The sequence below is a fragment of the Jaculus jaculus genome, chromosome 5 (assembly GCF_020740685.1).
Source record: "Jaculus jaculus isolate mJacJac1 chromosome 5, mJacJac1.mat.Y.cur, whole genome shotgun sequence".
NCBI lineage: Eukaryota > Metazoa > Chordata > Mammalia > Rodentia > Dipodidae > Jaculus > Jaculus jaculus.
In genome coordinates this window covers 104,846,436-104,864,820 of record NC_059106.1, presented here as the reverse complement: position 1 = coordinate 104,864,820, position 18,385 = coordinate 104,846,436, and the positions used below count along the sequence as shown (strand labels likewise).

Here is an 18,385-nt window from a genome sequence, read left to right as displayed (position 1 = left end):
AAACAATTAGACAATTTCTTTAGAGCTGGCCTTCCTGCTTAGGAACTTTAGCCTGGAACACTCTCCTTTCCTAAGACTTTCAAACTAGCTCCCTATCCTCACCAACATGTCTCTACATCCCAATATGTCCCTCATGTCTATATGCCATTAAAACATCTTATAACCCACCAAACAATTTCAGTACTCTTTCCCTTTCATATTCAACCCATACATATAAGCCTTCCTCCAAACACTCCTACACAGATGTAACTCTTTAAACCGTGCTACTCTGCTGCCCATTCTCCCTTCCTCTGAACTAGAAGATATTCCTACTCATGACTGTTCTGAATTTCTAGGTAATTTTCTTAACCTATTTCCTGACATTTCTGACTCTCCTCTGCCTTACCTAACTACCACATGGGAATGTAACCAAAATATAGGAAATGCTAACCAGAGCATTAATCCTGACTAAGGATCACCAGTATTTTTACAGATTCTAAGTACAAATTTCATATTATTCACTTGCATGCTCCCATCTGGGGGAGAGAGAGAGAGAGATTTCTTAACTTTGAAGGGGGTTCCTATTATAAATAGTATCCCAACATTAAAACTGTTACAGGCTGCTTATCAACCCCGATGAGCAGCCATTCTCCATTGTAAGGGTACCAGAGACAAGACTCCTTTATCAGCATTGGGAATAATAAAGGTGATTTTCCACCCCTGAAATTGAATTCATTACTTTAGTTCTACTAATATTAGTCTGCTCAGACTAACAGCATGCTTCTTTCTATACCCTATTTTCCATTATTTTTTTTAAATTTTGCACTCTTTTTAAATTTAATTAATTTATCGGTTTTACAGAGAAAGAGGGAGGGAGGGAGGGAGGAAGGGAGGGAGAGAGAGAGAGGGAGAGAGGGGGAGAGAGAGAGAGAGAGAGAGAGAGAGAGAGAGAGAGAGAGAGGGAAAGAAAGAAAGAAAATGGGCATGTCAGGGCCACCAGCCATTGCAAATGAACTCCAGACGTGTGCGCCCCCTTGTGCATCTGCTAACGTGGGTTCTGGGGAATTGAACCTGGGTCCTTTGGTTTTGCAGGCAAATGCCTTAACAGCTAAGCCATCCCTCCAGCCCCCCCCCGCCCTATTTTCTGTTCTTATTTTTTTTTTTTTATATTCAGTCCCAATGAAGGAGGGTTTTCTCTCTAACTATTATAGTGTAGTTTTAAACTTGCTCACCACCTCCTTAATGATTCTAATTCTGACCTTGCAGATGTCTGTTGGCTATGCCTTTCTGTCTCTACCTTAGCATACACAGCTATACTATCATTTCTGTCAGTTTGGGTAAATTCACAGATCTCACTCTGGACACAAAAACAAAAGGCACCTGTTTTTATTAACTGATAAAATATGGCCACCCTGACAGACAGGGCTCCCAAGCTTCACAACATATACATTTAAAACACCTGTAAGATCTCTAAATCTATGTCTGACAGATTTCCTGTAATTGAAATTGTTACTATGCACACTTCTCTAACAGAACAAGCCTTAAAAGGCAACTTTCTAGAGAACTATCCAAGTAGGATAATTAGACTCCTCTCTGAGTGACCTTACTATCACTATCAAACCTGCTTCTGACTTCCCATCACACCAAGTTGGCCGTTCAGTGTCTCCTGCAGCGAATAGGAAGTTCTTTCAACCTTTACATTTCTGAAGTTCAATTTCTACCTCCCTAACTAGTCAACTACATCCTAATCGTTCTCTGTATTTCTGGGGATGCCCTACCTTCATTCGGCCTCTTCCGAATAGCCTCCATGAGTATCTGTGAGGGATTATATTGATTAGGTTAATTAAGGTTGGAAGGCTCACCTTAACTGAGGGTGGCCCTATCCTATGGGCTGAGGTCCTAAAGTACATAAGAAAGAGAGAACTGGCTGAGAAGCAGCATTCATCACTCTCTACTTCCTGCCTGTTGATGTGATGATGACCATAGCTCCTTGATTATGCTATGCTTTCTCAACCACAGCATTATACATTATAAGGTATAACTAATATGTATTACTAAGATCATGTGTAAATAATCATAACCAAAGAAGGTACTAATTCTTTTAAAGAATAATTGAAACACTATGAATAAAGGCGAAGATTCACAATCCTAGAACAATATTAGCAGGGTATTTTGAAGGTCTGGTGATGTAGGTTGTTTTGGATGAGCACAGAATTTCAACTGGGAGATGAAATATATGAACATGTGGTTGATGCTTACACCTGCACAAATGTAGTCACTGAACGGTGGACTCAATAATGGCTAAGAGGAACAATACTGAGTTGTGCGTAGTTTAGCATAATTTGAAAAGCACAAAATGAAAATTTGCTGATAGTAAAAAATCATGTATTCCTAACTTTTTTTTTTTTTTTTTACATTTATCCTTTGCTTTCTTTTCTTCCCCTTTGCTGTATTCTCTTTTCCCAGTTTTCGGGATGTAGCCAATAATCTCATTCATGAAGGGCAAGCACTCTACTACAGAGTTATACATTCTGATTCCCATTACATTAAAGCCAATTATGGGTCACTAAAACTTCCTTATTTTTTTCAGTATTGGTGATTGAACCCAGGGGCTCATGCATGCCCTAAAAGTGTTCATGCACAATCATTGTATTTTGCTCATTTATTTCATTAATATATGTACATTGTAAATGGCAATTCTGGTTTGATAATGGTTGGTCATTGCCAGGAAAAACCAGTGATTCCTGCAGGAAGGAAGACATAATACTCAGGGGAGAGTAAAATGAGGTAGTGATTCACCACCTTGGTTTAGCCAGGATGCTGAACTTGTGCAGTATAGTATTTGTAGTGTGTGTGTCTCTCTGTGTGTTTATATACAGGTATGTGCAGAGGTGTGTATACCATGCCCATATGTGCAGAGGCCAGAAGAGAGTATAGGCTACCTTACAGTATCACTTCTCCGTTTTATTCCTTGAAACAGAGTCTCTTACTGAGCCTGGAGCTTGTGGCTTTTCAGCAAGAGTGGATGATCAAAGAAGGCCACATTGATTTTCTTGTCTCTGGGCAACATCATCACTAGAGTTGCAGTCATGTGGGCCATGCCTGTCTTTTTATATGGATGCTTGAAATTGAACTCAGATCCTCATGCTTGTACAACAAGCACTTCTATTCATTGAGTTATCTTCCCAGCTGATAAATGAGCTCTGGAAGGTGTGATAGAGATGTTTCAGTGCTGAACATTCCTCTGCCATTTCCTCTCAGCCTACAAAGCCAAGTTCCCAATCGACCCACGTTTGATTCCCCAGGATCCATACCCATGTAAGTCAGATGCACAAGGTTGCAAATGTGTCTGGAGTTCATCTGTAGTGTCTGAAGGCCCTGATACATCCATTCTCTCTCTCTCTCTCTCTCTCTCTGTGCCCACCTCTCTCTTCCTGTCTCTTAAATACATACATAAATAAATAGTCAAATAACTAACCACCATTCAAATTATAGTTATATCATTCATAACTAGTTAATTTTATTTGTTTTGCTATGTAATCACATTTTTAAAAGATTTTTGATCTATTTATTTATTAGAGAGAGAGAGGCAGTTAAAAAGAGAACGGGCACACCAGGGCCTTTAGCCACTGCAAACAAATTCCAGATGCATGTACCACCTTGTGCATCTGGTTTATGTGGGTACTGGGGAATTGAACCTGGGTCCTTAAGCTTCTCAGGCAAGTACCTTAACTGCTAAGCCATCTCTCCAGCCCTGTAATCACATTTTTATCACTTTCTTTCCAAAACATTACTATTTTTAAATTATTTTACTCTCACATTATTTACTGGGTTCTGAATTCAAAACTTTTTCATACTGATATTCTGTCCCTTTTCTACATTGTGTTTCTAAACATAGCCCAATCTTCTTCAATCTCAAATCACATTGAATCATTCTATGGCAAGTGCTTTCTCATATTTACCAGTTTATAACAATTCTGCAAGTAATTATTTCTAGACTTCAGCCACCTTACACCCTATCCAAACATCAGCCTATGCGGTAAACCTGGCCCAAATCCTATGCCTAGGGACCATAGACCGTGAAAATATATTACTGTGGCTATGTTAAATGGACAGCATGTCAAACTACTTTATAAATATCTATATTTATTCCCATAGGTCGGTAGTGATTGAAGCCTTGATTACAGAAGTTTCTGATTAAAATGGGCAGTGGTTAATGCAGAGATGTGCAGCAGGTAAAGTTGCCGGGAATAAGTAGCACTGTGTGCTTAGTTTGAGAACACCCAAACCATCCCCTCCATGGTTCAGGGAACCTTACAGAGGAGGCAATGGGAAGAATTTAAGGTCAGGAGGATGAGAGAAGAGTTGTGAAATGCTGTCTCCTGGATTCAGCTGTGGGTTCCTGCATAAGATTGAGAATGAGACCCAGACCTCCCAGAGGAGCTAATGGCAACTAATTGTTGCTGGGAGAGAGGAAGTAAGGTCCATCAGTGGTATAGCCACAGGAAAGTTCCTTTCAATACTAGCATAAATAACTTTCCAGTCATGATCATGCAAGCAACCTGAGTTTAACTCAATGATTTAAAAGAAAAGGTCATGAAAGTATAATGATAAGATGGGGAACAATTGGGAAAGGAGAAGATTATTAGTGGGAGAGAGAGGAGAATGAAAGAAGGTGATTGGAAAGGAATAAAATCAAAATATATTATACACATGTATGAAAATTAAAAAATAAATACAAATTTTAAGAATATATTTAGTTACAAGATAAATGCAAATGAAAACAGCATTGAGATTCTGCCTCACCACAATGAAAATAGTTATTATAACCAAACATAATACAACAAGTACTAGTGTGGTTTTACAGGAAAATAAACCTGTTGTACAATGTTGGTGGGAATATTAGGTGGTTCCAGTCAGTGAGGAACTGAATGGTTGTTCCTCATAAGAGAAAAGATAGAACTACATTATATGTTGTTGGTTTGTCACTATGTGGTATGAACCCAAAGGAAACAAGTTCAGCATCATAAGAAACACTTGAAACTAATTTTTATTGCTGCATCTTTCACAATATTTAGGTCACCTGCTAGTAGATAAACAGGTAAAGAAAATATGGCATCTATATTGTTCAGCCACTAAGAATAAAATCCTTCCATTTATAGGAAAATTGGTGGAATTATTCATATGCTAAATAAGTGAGCCAGATTCAGATATAGAATTATTACATGTTTTACCCTCATATGTGAAGGTAGAATAAAAACCATATGTAGTAATAGCAGCAGAGGCAATAGAAGTCCTCTACAATTACCTAGGTAATTGAACAATAAGGAAGAAAGAAACTAGTGTAAGAGGGAGGTCTTGGAGGCAGGTATGACTATATGTAATATATATGTAGATGTTTAGATGCAGACGTATCAATAAAGTCATCATCATGAAATATTGCAATATATTGCTACTTACAATTATGTAAAGGCAAATAAGAAAACAGAAATATAATTATGCCTATCAGTTTGAATATATTTAGTTGTTTAAAAGAAAAATTAGAATATTTGTGACTTTCAAAAAACTAAAAAGGAAATTAAAGTTGAGTACATAAACATGAAAAATGGGAAAGGTAAATAATATTTAACCTTTACTCACAAATATATATCCACAAAGTCATTCATCATTTTCCCAGTACTCATCTATACCTAAGACAAAATTATAAAATTAAAAAAATATTTGAGTTTTGAAGGAAAGTTCTGCAAGATGGCAGTGGCCAGTGCTGAGGCGCGGAGAGGATATGGAATATTATCTTGTAAAATGGAAAGGATGGCCAGATTCTACAAATACTTGGGAGTCTTTGAAAAATTTTAAGTGTCTATTACTGCTTCAGCAATTCTCTAATGACAAACATAGCTACTTATCTCAAGTAAAGAAAGGCAAAACAATAATTCCAAAAAACAATGACAAGAAAGATTTACAACCCGCTTTTGCTGAGTACATTGTGAAAAAAGCTAAGCAAAGAATTTCTCTGAAGAGATGGCAAGATGACCTCAACAGAAATAAAAAATCATAAAGGGATGATATTTGTCGAAAACACCGTCGACTTGGAGGGCCCCCCTTCAGACTTCTACTAGGTCAATGCCTACAAGCCAGCTCCGGGGATCAGCTAAGACAACAAAGCCACCTTTGGGTGTTCGTGCACAGACTGCTTCTTGGAGAAGTGCTGTCCTGCTGAAGCTGGAGTCCTTATGGCTTATTTTTTTAAATTAATTAATTAATTAATTTGAGAGAGACAGACACAGAGAGAAAGACAGATAGAGGGAGAGAGAGAGAGAGAATGGGCGCGCCAGGGCTTCCAGCCTCTGCAAACGAACTCCAGACGCGTGCGCCCCCTTGTTCATCTGGCTAACGTGGGACCTGGGGAACCGAGCCTCGAACCGGGGTCCTTAGGCTTCACAGGCAAGCGCTTAACCGCTAAGCCATCTCTCCAGCCCCCTTATGGCTTATGATAAGAACCAGCAAATCAGGATCCAGCCTGGCACTCTTATCTACGAGTGCAACTCAAGGTGCTGATGTGGACCTGACTGTCCTAACAGAATTGTACAGAAAGGCACACAATATTCACTGTGCATTTTTCGAACTAGCAATGGCTGTGGCTGGGGTGTAAAAACCCTTGCGAAGATTGAAAACAGGAGTTTTGTCATGGAATGTGTTGGAGAGGTAGTCACGAGTGAAGAAGCTGAAAGGCGGGTACAGTTGCATGGCAACAGGAATCACATACCTCTTTGATCTGTACTATGAATTTGATGAGTTCACAGTGGATGCTGCTCGATGCGGAAACGTGTCTCATTTTGTGAATCATAGTTGTGACCCAAATCTTCAAGTGTTTAATGTTTTCATCTATAACCGCGATACTCGTCTTCCCAGAATAGCATTATTTTCCACGAGAACTATAAAAGCCGGAGAACAGTTGACTTTTGATTATCAAATGAAACGTTCTGGTAAGTTATCTTCAGATTCTGTCGACCCCAGCCCTGCCAAAAAGAGGGTGAGAACTGATTGCAGTAACTTGCAGAGGTTACCTCAACTGAATTTTCAGGAACTGGAATCGATGAGAAATATGGGATTTCCCCCACTCCCCAATGCTAACAGTATAAAAGCATTTGGGAATCTTTCATAGTATGAAGACCTATACCTATGTTGATTTACAGTTAATGTCTCAAGACATTTGCCAGATACCTTATGCTGCTTCTGGTGAGGCTACACCATCACATGACACTTTTTTGAAGTGCATTATTTGATAGTTGGATACCAAATGCGGAAGACAAACTACTTACAAATCATCACATGCTTAGTTAAATCTGAATAGACAGTTGCTCCTGTTAGTGTTTAAACAGTGTTAAAATGAGAAGGTAATGGTTGTTGATGGGAAACAGCTCACCTTGATTCAAAGAAACTTAATTCAGTTAGGGCAAATGTACAAGTTCTATTTTTGTTACTATATTATTGTTCCTGTTTAATACTGTTCTTGTATTTGAGGCAAATATGTGATACTGAATTTGTACTCTGTTTTCTACTTTTACATTAAAAGATTCACATTTTAATGATATATTTTAGGTACAAAATGAAGTGTAAAAACTTAATTTCAGCTTGAACTCATATTTTGAGGCAATCCATACCATTTTGGAGGTTAAAAGTCTAAGCCTGTAATTCATAAAGATTTTTTAAACCTATAGAAAAAACCCTTAAAAAACTATAAAAGTCCCCAATAACTGGCCATTATTAATCTGAGAAAGGATAGGGCAGTGATTGTAGGACTTTTTGAAGTGTCAGGGAAGGTAAATTGAGCACTTTAAGGGTGCAACTTAGCATGAATTAGTAGAGGCGTGTTGAATTCTCTCAGTGGAACAAGATGCCTGATGTAATGTACACTAACTAACAGTGCTATCTCAATTTTAGGCAGTTTTAACATTTCCTTTCCATCAAACTTATTTTTGTATTTCCTGCAGGCCCTTGAAAAGAAATATATATTTGAAAAGATACTTGTTATACACAAGCCTTTTTTTGATGCGGTAATGCTAAACTTGGCCAGAGTGTATGCCTGAATTGAGACCATTCATTGGTTGTCTTATAAAGACTGAAATAGATTCCCCCCTGTGTAGTAAAACCTAAATCAAGGTAAACTAGTTTTCTTTCTGGTTCTGGAAGCTCTAGTTGTGTCCTGCATGAAAATTAAAGCAAATCAATGTTGCTTCCGTGTCCTGATTACGTTCCACCTAAGCTCATTGCTCTGTGCTTAATTAGACGTATGAGAAAGTTAAGTAAGTAAGCTGAATGCAAGAGTTCAGCACCTCATACATCTTGACATCTAACCCCTATTTTGGTGAAAGTGAAACCGTTATGTTATATTGCTGCCACATAACCTTATTCTTTCTTGGAGTAGGATAAACTGGTTTCATGTTTGGAGCCTCATAGTATGCCTGTTAACCAGAATTTGCAGAATGTGCCAAGACAAATATATGTATAATTTTTTTCATGACATTCCTTGTGCTTTTTTTTTTTTTTTGAGAAATGTACGAAGCATCACAAGTTTACAGGTTCACCACTGTATTCTCACAGGATTAAAGATGTATTTTTAAAAAACCAAATATATATATATATTTGAGAGGCTAGATAAATGGTTCAGTGATTAAAAGAACTTGCTTGCAAAGACTGATGGCCCGGGTTCAACTCCCCAGTACCCATGTAAGGCCAGCTGCACAAAATGGCACATGCATCTGGAATTCATTTGCAGAGGCAAGAGGCCCTGGTATGCCCATTCTCTGTCTTCTTTCTCTCCTTAACTGTCAAAAAATAAGCATTAAGGAATATTTTCAATGACATAGTGTCGTTTCAAAAACCATTCAGAAATGGAAAGTGAAATACATCATAAAGTTTGATCAAGCTTTACTATAAGAATCATGTATACAAAAAAGAATCATGTGGAATCATTTTAAAAGATGCAATGTGATGTAACCCCTTTTTCCCATCCCACTCTTTTCCTTTATAAACCCCTACTTTTAGAAGGTCGGGGCTCTCTCCCACTCCCGCTGCATTGGTCTGTGTGGATTGAGTCCCTGCTTAAGCTTGACATTAAAAGAAACCTGTTGCTTTAAAAAAAAATGAATCATGTGTATAATTAATATTCTGTGATTTATGAAATACAAGACTAAAAACACTTGCACATGGCATGTGTTAACTAAAAGAACTCAGATTTTATGTTTATTCAGCTTCCAACACTGCCACTCAATACTTGATAAAGTCAACCTAAAAACAGGGGAGGTTTGATAATAAGGAAAATCAGAACCCCCAAATTTCCCTGTAGAGTACACTGGTAATGTCTTAAGCTTCCCACTTAAGGTAGCACTTAAAGATCTATAGCAAATTACAATAGTGCCAAGCACAAGTCTATGTCTTTTTATGTATTAGCCATTGTTGGACATTCTACATTCAAAGTATAACTGATCTCAAGGGAGACAAATTATATCTATATAAATTTCAATGTCTCTTCACACATAAACTGTTTTATACATTATAGTGCATTACTGAAGTCAGCAGCATAGCTACTTTTCTGAGTCACAGAAATTCTGATTCAACAGCTCATCAGACACAAATTCAGTGCATCAAAACATGCAGTAAACAAGTCTCATTTAATGTGGAAACCTTACCCAAGTAAGACAATGTACAAACCAGTAATTGTTCTGATTAAGATGAATCATATCACAGCATAGGTTAAAAAGTATAGTAGAGAATGCAAGAGCTAGAGTGACAGAAGGAGACTAAAAAGAATTATCAGACCTGAAAGAAAATACCTGTACACTGAATATCTTGATTAGTAAGTAAAAAGATAAGAATGTGAATGGATCCTTCTATTCAAGCCACAAATAAATATGTAGGAAATGAAATATGTCCAACATTGACATATCACTTTCACCTGACATATCACCTGATTACTTTCCATTCTTCAAACTTTCTCATTATCCTCCTTCTTGAGGTGAGACTTTAATCACCCAAAGCAGCTTTCCCTATGAAACCCATTAATACAATCTCACAAGAGTCTCTCATTACAGCTCTGATTTCTCTTAGTAATTTTCTGTCCTCTGACCAGAAACCCCAAACATGTTCTTTTACCCTGAATGTGTAGTTGCACCTCATGTCACTGATGTTTAACATTCTTTCTTTTGAAAAGAAAGACTACATCAAAGATGCTTATATTAACTATCCTTTTAAAACCAGCTACAAGGTATGACATTAATGAGAAAGTTCATCACAATCACCACGAGACTGAGGCCAGGAATCTTAGAAGTGGAAGAACAATTGTGCTCCTGACATTAAGAAATAGCATTCAAAATCTAAGTCTGTAGGGGAGGGACAAAACATCAGAAGTGGGGGATGGCTTAGAGTAGTGGGAGTAGGGAGGATGGGAAGGGAACTGCACAAAAGTTAAGACAACATAAATCTGCTCCATAGAAATCCTCATTGTAGCTAGCATTCTACAAGATATTATAATGACCAATAAAAGGGAAGGAAGGTAGTCCTGACAGAAGAAGGAAAAAGCTTTACTTTAAAATCATAGGCTCTAGATGGTTAATCCCCAACCCCAAAATTGGGTTGCTCCTCACAGTTAGCTGTAGGTTAGGGATTCTCATGAGGTCCCCAAAAGAATGCAGATCATTGCCAAAACAATTGATTACCTGCCAGAGCTAAAAGGTAAGACCCTATTGCTGAAGACACCACTGGCTGCAGTTGCAGGACATTAAAATACTATGCTGGAAATGAAAGGGAAATTAGTTCCCACCAGGATAGCTCTTATAATGCTGGAAAGCCCTATGGGAGTCAGTGGAGGAAGATGGTCACCAACAGCATGAGTAAGCAGGAGATCCTACAAAGTATGAAATCAACCAGCCAGTGAAGAAGTACACACTTGACTTCCAGTCAAGATGGCATCCACCTAACCTCATCTCACCAGGAAGAAAAGGCAAGACCCTTAAGGTTCAGGGGGATATTTTTGTTTAGTGGTTGCTGATTCTAGTAGGCATTCAATGAATGGTGCAGAGGGGCAAAATAGGGAATCTGATAAATCTACACTCTCAGGTAGCCCACCAGTCCCCCAATCACCTCAAGCAGCTGTCCTAGCTGTAGTCTCAGTAGGAGGCTACTCCTGCACAAACTGCAGACCAAGTAGACTCAAGTTAACAGGTTAGCTCTTACGCCCTTAGCTTTCTGGTCACCAGGCACCACGGGTGCAAACGCTGTTTCAGTCACATTCTTACCCAATCTTGTGACCACGTGACTGCCGGTCCCGCCCAGCCTTGCTGATCCCTGAAGCTAGGGAAAGATAACATGTTAGATATAAAGGAAACCCCATCAGAATTACTTCAGACTTCTCAATGGAAACCCTAAAAACCAGAAGGGCCTGGAATGGAACACTGCAAACTCTAAGACCTTATATATTCCAACCCAAATCACTCTACACATCAAAAGTACCTCTCATAATAGAAGATGAAATAAAAACTTTCCACAGTAAAACTTAGCTTTACAACTATATGAACACAAAGCCAAAACTACAGAGAGTACTTCAGGGAATGTTCCACACAGAAGATTCAAATAACCAACCTCAAGTGCCTACAAGAAGCACATCACAATAACCAAACTTCAAGAAGGCACAAAAACTACAAAGGCCAACAACACACCAAACTACATAAACCACCACAATATGTCAGGTATTAAATCAAACCTCATAGTTATTACCTTAAATACTAATGGCCTTAACTAACCCATCAAGAGACATAAGCTAACAGGGTGGATTAGAAAATTAGACCCCTCAATCTGCTGTCTTCAAGAAACCCACCTCACCACTCAAGACAGACACCTCCTCAGGGTGAAAGGATGGAAAATGGTATTCCAAGAAAATGGAAATAAGAAGAAAGCAGGTATAGCTAACTTATTTTGGATAAAATATACCTCAAACCGAAAGTAATAAAAAAGACAAAGAAGGCCATTTCTTACTTATCAAGGGAATGATCCAACAAGAGGATATCCCAATCATTAATCTTTATGCACCAAACAGGTGACCACAATTCAAAAACCAAAAGCTACTTGACAATAAAACAGAAATAACCACCAACACCATCATAGTTGGGGACTTCAATACTCCACTATCAACAATAGATAGATCATTCAAATAGAAAATTAACAGGAAAGTAAGAGAGCTCAAAAAACCATAGATCAGTTAGACCTGATGGACATCTACAGAACATTCTACCCCAAATACACAGATTACATATTCTTTTCAGCAGCCCATTGGAACTTTCTAAAATAGATCATATACTGGGTCATAAAGCCTGCCTGATTTCAAGCAGGAAATTATATCAATACTCCTAAATATATGGATATTTAGGAGTATTGATATAATTGATATAATTTCCTGCTTGAAATCAGATCACAATGCTCTATTGTTAGAAATCAACAACAAAAAATGTGCCAGGAACCCAACCAATGCCTGGAAACTGAACAAAACACTTTTAAAAAGTAAGTGGGTAGTGGACAAAAAAAAAATGAGATTGCAAAATTTATAGAAATGAATGACAATGAGAAAACAACATACCAAATCTTATGGGACACAATGAAGGCAGTCCTCAGGGGAAAATTCATTGCATTAAATGCCTTCATAACAAAGACAGATCCCAAACCAATAACCTAACCATCCACCTAAAGGCATTGGGAAAACAAGAAGGAACTAACCCAAAAAGCTTCAGACAGAAAGAAATAATTAAGATTGGAGTAGAAATTAATGAATTGGAAACTAAGGAGACAATTAAGAAAATTGATGAAACAGAGCTGGTTCTTTGAAAAAAATAAAGATTAATAAACCCCTGGCCAATTTGATCCAGCAAAAAAAGAAAGAAATTCTTCAAATTAAATAGTTAGAAATGAAAAAGGAAAGATCACAACAGAAATAAGTGAAATTGGGAGAATAAGCAGGACTTACTTCAAAAACCTCTACACCACTAAACTGGATAATATGGATGAAGTGGATAAATTCCTGGACAGATACCACTTACCAAAGCTAAACTCAGAGCAGATTAATCCCCTAAACAAGCCTGTCACAAACACCAAGATTGAAAGGGTAATCAAAATCTTCCCTGAAAAGAAAAAGTCCAGGACCAGAAGGCTTCTCAGCTGAATTCTATCAAACCTTCATGGAAGAACTGAAACCAATTTTTCTCAAGTTGTGGCACACAATCAGAGAACAGTGAAAACTCCCTAAATCCTTTTATGAAGCTAGTATCACCCTAATAACAAAACCAGGCAGAGATGCCACAAGAAAAGAAAACTATAAACCTATTTTCCTAATGAACTTAAATGCAAAGATCCTGAACAAAATCCTCACAAACCAAATTCAACAGCACATCAAAAGTATTATCCACCTGGATCAAGTAGGCTTCATCCCAGGGACACAGGGATGATTCAACATATGGAAATCTGTCAATGTAATACACCACATAAATAAGCTTAAACATGAAAACCACATGATCATCTCAATAGATGAAGAAAAGACCTTTAACAAAGTACAACTTTAATTCATGATCAAAACCTTGGACAGAATAGGAATGGATGGTCTATAGCTGAACATAATAAAGGCTATATATAAAGATCCTAAAGCCCAAATAATAATTAATGGGGAGAGACTGAAGGAATTACCTTTGAGATCAGGAACAAGACAGGGATGTCCACTCTCACCTCTGCTCTTCAACATAGTAGTGGAACTTCTAGCTCAAGCAATAAGATAGGAGAAGGAAATAAAAGGGATATAATTTGGAAAGGATGAAGTTAAATTAGCCCTATTTGCAGATGACATGATTCTGTACAAAAGTGACCCAAAAAACATCCATCTCAAAATGCATAAAAGTGATTAACTACTTTAGTAAAGTAACAGGATATAAAATAAATGCACAAAAATCAGCAGTCTTTCTATATGCAAGACAAAGATACAGAGAAAGACATAAGTGACATTGCCCCACTTTCAATAGCATAAAAAATGAAATTAAATCCCAAAGAACAACATTAACCAAGGAGGTAAAAGACCAATCATGGGCTACAAGTGGGCCTACACCTATTAAACTCTCTCTATCACATTTACCTGGTGCTAACTTTACTCTCTGTTGGAGAATCTGCTTCTGTTTTTTAGATAGACACAGATCCTAAGGAGTAAACCATACCACCATACCTCAAAAGGGCCCCAGCTGACAGTAATAATAATTGGGAGAACATGCAAGAATGCTGTTTTCTTGGAGAACCGGGAACCAGTACAATGGTGATGGAGATAGACACAGAGAACACTCAACCCCTAGTAAACTAGATATCCAGAGAACCAGAGGCTCCCAAGATCTCAATGTTTAAGCAGACATAATATGAACCCAACATGGCTCAGGGAAATTTGTGGAAGAGGGGGTGGAAGAGCTATACTACAAAGGCATAGTAATAAAAACAACATGGTGCTGGCATAAAATCAATGGAACAGAATTGAGGACCCGGACTTTGGGTCAAGTAACTGCAGCTACTTGATATCTGACAAAGGCCCTAACAATGTAGACTGGAAAAAAGATATCATCTTCAACAAATGGAACTGGAAAAACTGGATAACCATATACAGAAACATGAAACTTGATCCACACATTTCACCATGCATAAAAATAAAGATCAAATGGACCAAAGACCTCAATATAAGACTGGAAACTCCGCTACTCCTGGAAGAAAAAATAGGAGGAACTTTCCATGTTATAGGGATGGGAAAAGACTTCTTAAATAAAACCCCAGTAGCTCAGGAAACTATTGGGATCTCAGGAAGCTGAAAAGTTTTTTCACAGACAAACAAACAATAAGCAGAGCCAATAGATTTCCAACAGAATGGGAGAAAATCTTTGCCAGATACACATCAGACAAAGGCCTAATTTCTAGAATCTACCACGAATTCATAAACCTAAACAATAAAAAGTCAAACAACCTCCTTACAAAATGGGGCAGAGGACTGCACAGGGAATTCTCAGAAGAAATACAAATGGCAATCAGACATTTAAGAAAATGTTCAACATCCATAATCATCAGGGAAATGCAAATGAAAACAACTATAAGATTCCACCTTACCCCAGTAAAGGCAGCAAATATTAAAAAACCTAATGACAACAAATGCTGGTGAGGTTGTGGAGAACCCTTATTCATTGTTGGTGGGAATGCAAGCTGGTACAACCACTATGGAAAGAAATATGGAGACTTCTAAAAAGGATAAATATAGAGGTAGCATTACCCAGTTATTCCTGTACTGGGCATTTACCCTAAAAGCTCCAGACCTCAGCTCAGAGATACTTGCTCAACCATGTTTATAGCTGCTCAATTCATATTAGCTAAGAGCTGGAATCAACCCAGATGTCCATCATTAGACAAATGGATAACTAAGATGTGGTATATCTACATGATGGAATTCTATGCAGCATTAAGGAAAAATGACACAATGAAATTTGAAGAAAAATAGTCAAACTTGGAACAGATCATTCTCAGCAAGCTCACTCAATCACAGAAAGATAATCATTGCATGGTCTCACTCATTTGTGGCTTCTAACTGGAATCTGCCCATGATGCTGACATACCTAATAAGCATCTTGATGACTGGAAAATAGGAATGGGGGTGAGAGGGGAGTGTAATGGTGGGGAGAGGGAAGTGGACCCAAATGAAAATGGTACCATAAAATCCTACACCCTGAAAGACATACTAAAAAGTCAGACCTTCATCAGGTTCTTAGAGAGAATACCTGATTCACAGGGGCCTGGAGAGGGTATGATAAAGACTATTCTCAATCTTCTCCTGTTTTTTTTCTCTCTCTCTCTTTTCTCTCTTTGTCTTTTATATTACCTGCATTTTTCTTCCTTCTTCTCCCTTGGCTCTGACCTGTAACTCCCAGTACCAGCATATGGGTAACATCCACAATGAGCTGTTGATCAGACAGACCTACAAGCTTTCCCAAAAGAAGACAGAATTTTTTCAGAGTACTTGATGACCCACCAAAGGTTAGTGGTAAGACACTACTGCTGAAGACAGCATATGCTGTTGGGACTGAACATGGAGTTACCTAAATAGAATCTGGAAGAGAGTCAATCCCAGACAGTTAACATGTCTAGTGCCAGAAGGTGTTACAAGAGTGACTCAGGGAAGATGATCAACATCTGTCTAAACAACTCATGATCTAAGCTACTCAATAGCAATCAACCTGATGTGATGCTCACACAAGTGCAATAGTGCCACAAAGCCATGGTGGGTTACCAACTTCTCTTGATTTGGCTAATGGATCCAACTCAGTGGAATGGAATCCATATTTGGAATGGGGAAACAAGTCAGAACCATATCCAAAAATGAGTCCGCTCTCCAATATCAAGCTCCCACCAACAGTGAGTTACAAGAGGGCCTACACCTATTAAATTCTCTCTATAATAATAATGGGTATCCATGTATATTGCACTGACCTCACTCTCCATTGGAAAATTTCTTTCTCTTTTTCAGATGGACACAGAACTTAAGAGAATCAGCTCATCGCACACCACCAGGGCACCAGCTGAAGCCATAGAATTAGAGTTAGTGGGGTAATGAGCAAGAAATGCTTTCTGGGTGAGCCTGGTATCAGCACAAGGGTGAAGGAGATAGATACAGAGAGTACTCATCTCCTTCCAAATCAGATATCCAGAGACACAGAGATTCCCAAGAATTTCTGTCACTAAAATAGACCTAAAATGAATCCAACATGGCTCAGGGAAATTCATGGAAGAGGGGATGGAAAGATTGTTAGAGCCATAAATTGGGTCATTATGTACAGGGACATTGCCTTGTCCCCCATAACTGATGGCTACCCCACAATGCAACACCCAGAATCTGAAGGGTGGGGGGACAATGGTGGTATCATCATGGCTGTATATACACTATATACATTACTAATAAAAAAATAAAAAGAAGTATGAGGTTGGACTTTGGAGTAAGATGGTGGCAGAGGAGTCATGACAAACCATCCTAGAGAGGGATTTTAGCAGAACCACAGCAAAATGCACTATTAGACTTAAGGTCACAGATAATTCCAATATATTTGTAGTGGGTGACTTTTAATACCCCACTTTTATCAATTGATAGGTCTTCCTGGCAAAAATAAAAAGAGAAAAATCTGGATTAAATGATTTCATGGAACAGATGGAGTTAACACATATCTACAGAACACTCCATCCAAATGCTGCTGAAAATACATGGGAATTCTCCAAAATAGGCCATAAATTAGGACACAAGGCAAATCTTAACAAATACAGGAAAATTGAAATAATCCCTTGTACTCTATCTGACCACAATGGCATTAAACTACAAATCAACAGATAGAAAAACTAAACTACAGAGCATACAAAAATCCATGGAGACTAAACAGTACACTATTGAAGGATGAGTGGGTCATTGAAGAAATCAAAAAAGGAACTCAATAAATTCATAGACTCAAATGATGAGAATATAACATACTAGAATCTTTGGGACACAATGAAGGCAGTCCTAAGAGGGAAATTTATAGCTGTAAGTGCCTATATTAAGAAATTAAAGAGTTAACAAATAAGCAATTTAATGCTTCACATTAAGGTTATGGCAAAAGAAGAACAAGGCAAACCAAAAATCAGTAGATGGGAAGAAACAATAAAGTTTAGAGCAGAAATTAATGAAATAGATACCAAAAATATTTCAAAATATCAATAAAACAGAGTTGGTTCTTAGAAAAAATAACCAAGATTGATAAACCCTTAGCAAATCTGACTAGAAGAACTAGAGAAGAGACAAAAATTAATAAAATTGGAGATAAAAAAGGAACCATTATAACGGATAACAAAGAAGTTCATAAAATCATAAGGACATACTTTAAGAATATATATGCCTCTAAGTTTGAAAATCTGAAAGAAATGGATGGTTTCCTTGATTCATATAACCAACCAAAATTAAATCAAGATGAGATAAACCATTAAAGTAGACCTATAACAAGTACAGAGATCCAAATAGTTATAAAAAGTCTCCCAACTAAGAAAAGTCCAGGCCCAGTTGGATTCACTGGTGAATTTTACCATACCTTCAGGGAAGAACTAACACCACTACTTCTGAAACTTTTCCATAAAATAGAAAAGGAATAAATTCTACTGAACTTCTCCTACAAAGCCAGCATCACCCTGATACCAAAACCAGACAAAGACAGAACAGTAAAAGCAAATTACAGAGCAATCTCCTTCATGAACATAAATGCAAAATAATTCTGAACAAAATATTGGCAAACAAAATACAAGAATATATTGGAAAGATTATTCACACCAAGCAGAT

General features: G+C 37.7%; 1 pseudogene; it reads left to right on the top strand.

Moving 5' to 3' along the window:
- The first annotated feature begins 5,752 nt into the window (after nt 1-5,752).
- Nucleotides 5,753-7,055, top strand: LOC101600417 (annotated as a pseudogene).
- Nucleotides 7,056-18,385: the final 11,330 nt, after the last annotated feature.